Here is a 2947-nt window from a genome sequence, read left to right on the forward strand (position 1 = left end):
GGGGAAAGGAAATCAGATGTTGTGTGCGAGGAGCGCTGGTAGGAGCAGCAGAAAGCCGGGGCTGATAGCAGTCCTTCCCCTGGAGGAAGCAGCTCCATGAAATATTGATGGGATTCACACACAGCAGACGAGCTGTGTGAGCTGCATTGCAGAGCTGGGAGCCGTGCAGCCGGAAAGGCAGCGGCAGCTGGGTAACGGGAAAAGCTCCTTCCCACATCCCCTCCTTTTCCCACATCCCCTCCTTTTCCCACATCCCCTCCTTTTCCCACATCCCCTCCCTGCTGGAGCAGACCGGTCCCGGTGCCCTCAGTGCCCGAGCACCAGGCAGGGGGGGTTGGGTTGGGATCTGAGCAAGGTGATCCCATTCCTGCCCCGTCTCTGGGGGCCACCGAAGACCCTGGGCTGGTTTCTTGCGTCCCTGTTGCCTCCCCATGGAGTTGTCCCAGATTTTGTGGGGCCACGTGGCTGCTGGTGGTGGCCACGCGCCGGCTCGTGTGTGTCCCTGCCCCATCCCAAGCGTGGCCACCACCAGCACCAGGACACAGCCAGAGCAGGGGCTCCGAGCTCAGCCTTGGGATCCTGATCCATGGTGGGATCAGTCTGGATCACCAGGGATGCCCCAGTGCTCAGGGCAGTGCCACCAGCGCCCCTGGCTGTCCCAGCCAGTTGGGCCCAGCAGGACTCAGCTGTCCCCCAGCCCTGCCGGGTGGCTTTTGCTCCTCTGATTCCTTCCCGTTGCCCGGGAAACGATGGGATGCGGCAGGGATCTGATTTGCCCGGGCAGCAGACGTCACACAGGGACAGGGGGGAAAAGGACAGCGCGGTGTCAGGGCTCCTACTGCCTCGGGAGGGGGCTCTGCCCCAAATCCAGCCACCAGGCGGGCTCAGACGTGCGTGGCCCTGGATTCCTCACCCATCCCATCCCTCAGTGAAAGATGGAGGTGGCTGTGGAAAGATTCCATTTCCTGCCTGTCCCACTGGAAAATGCTTGTTTCCCCATCCTGGTTCTCCTGGACGGATCCCATCTTCCAGGAGCGTCACTTCTGCTGGAGCTGTGGCAGCCAGCCGTGTTCCCAGTCCATCCCTGTGTAGGAGCAGCTTGGAGGAGAGCACCTGGAGCAGGCCCAGCTGCTTCCAAGCTGCAGGAATACCATCCCACCGGTTATCCCAGAAGAGATGTGGTGCATTGCCTGGCAGAGCTTGTCTGCCTGGAACCACCTCTCCACCCACACCACGACCTCCAGCACTTCCCATCCCGATGGGAAACCTGTGGCTGCTGCAGACAGACCTGCTCCCACCCAAGCACCTGCCTTTTTGGGAATCATCCAGACCGGAGGATGCTGTGGGATTTCCCCTGTGGCCCTTCCTCCTGTTCTTCCTCCCAGGCACAGACTCAGTAAACCTCACTCATCCAACAGCCAGGCCTTTTCCAGGAGCAGGAGCTGCTCCTGTGAGACCCCTGAGCACAGCCCTACCCAACCCTCTCCCCTCCATGCTCCACTTTTCCTACAGATGGAGCATGTTTGGACCCATCCTTTAATTCCCAGGTTTCTGTTTCCCGTGGAGCTGGTGTTCCAGCTAGGATATAACTTCTATATCCTGCCTGAGCCATGAGATGCTTAATTCCAGTACCTGGAGTTACTTCCTAGTTCTCAGCTCACGTGCACCCAATTACACCCCTTGTTGGGCAATTAAATTTATATGAGCAACTGCCTATCAGAGCTGAAGCAATTAATTAGAATTAAGTGCTTTTAGGGGAAATAAGCCCTTGCCTTATTCCCAAATACAAGGAGGAGCGTGTCCATGTGAGCTGTGCTGCTGTGGCCTGCCCTGGTGTGTTGTGCCTGCTCAGGACTGGCAGGGCCTCAAAGTGGCAGCTCTAGCAAGATGTTTTTTTCTTTTCCTCCAAAAAACCCCACTGATTTTAGGACCTACCTGCTCCAGACATCAGCAGTTTGCAGTGCTCTCCCTCCAGGCTCGAGGCAGCCCCAGCACAGGGGTCTGGGGGAGAGAAGAACCTGCTGCCCCACTGCCACGGGTTTCCAACCCCGAATCTCCCTGGGAACACCCACCCCAAGGGAGGAGGAGACTGTCCCAAAATCCCTCTGCCCCTTTCCCTGGCAAGGCAGCATCCCAACCACCCCCATCGTGCTCATTTATCACCTTCCTCCTCCTCCTCCTCCTCTCCCCACCCACTGTCAGGAGCCCTTTCTCACCTGTGTGGGGGCATCTACCAGGCTCCTCCCTCCTTCCCCAGGGCCTTTTCCAAAGCACCGGTTTTCCCCCATCAACATTTTGCCCCTCGTTTCTATTCCTGTGGAATATCTGGGGCCAGGGTTCCCTCAGAGCCCCAGGTTGTTCCTTTCCACAGCTGGCACTGTTGGGTCACCGGGATCCATCCACTCCTGGGGTAACCTCTGACCTCCCACCCTCCATCCCCACTTATCCCACCATCGCCAGCAGCTCCATGACATCCGTCCTCAGGGATCCAGTGGGATCATCAGACACCCAAACCCTGGCACGAGGATAGCCCCCAGCCCCACCAGGTCACATCCCACCCCGCTGGACCACTGTGGCCCTGCTCGGGGCTGGCAGGAGAACTGGGTCAGCCGTGTAACCATGGAGATGCTGAGGGAGATGCTGAAGCAGCGCCAGCACAGCCCCGGCTCTCCAGAACCCTGGAAAGATTCCCCAGCCCTGGCACCGGCCACGTCCGGCCGGGATGGGGCTGGGAAGCTGAGCTGAGTGAGCCTCCTCGGGGCACAGGGCGGTAAGATGCCCTCTCCTCCTCTTCTTTATTTTTTTGGGGTGCCATGAGCGGGGAGGGCCGAGCCTCGCCGGGGTCCCTGCGCCGCAGCCGCGATCCAAACGCAACAGGGAGCCGGTTTTCCTGCCGGCCGCGCTCATCCCTGCCTTGTGCTGCGCGTCCGGGGGATGCCACAGCCAT

At 59.7% G+C, this 2947-nt stretch overlaps 1 protein-coding gene across 1 annotated transcript in view; it reads left to right on the top strand.

Moving 5' to 3' along the window:
- Positions 1-2567: 2567 nt before the first annotated feature.
- Positions 2568-2947, top strand: part of LOC114073097 (regulating synaptic membrane exocytosis protein 3-like) — a gene marked incomplete at its 3' end in the record, with an annotated part of 6050 nt that continues 5670 nt past the window's right edge. Inside the window, exon 1 of the mRNA XM_027910888.1 lies at positions 2568-2770. The remainder of the gene's footprint in view (positions 2771-2947) is intronic.

Source organism: Empidonax traillii, unplaced genomic scaffold, assembly GCF_003031625.1.
Source record: "Empidonax traillii isolate 1590-97213 ecotype Southwest subspecies unplaced genomic scaffold, ASM303162v1 scaffold5312:size8623, whole genome shotgun sequence".
Lineage (NCBI taxonomy): Eukaryota > Metazoa > Chordata > Aves > Passeriformes > Tyrannidae > Empidonax > Empidonax traillii.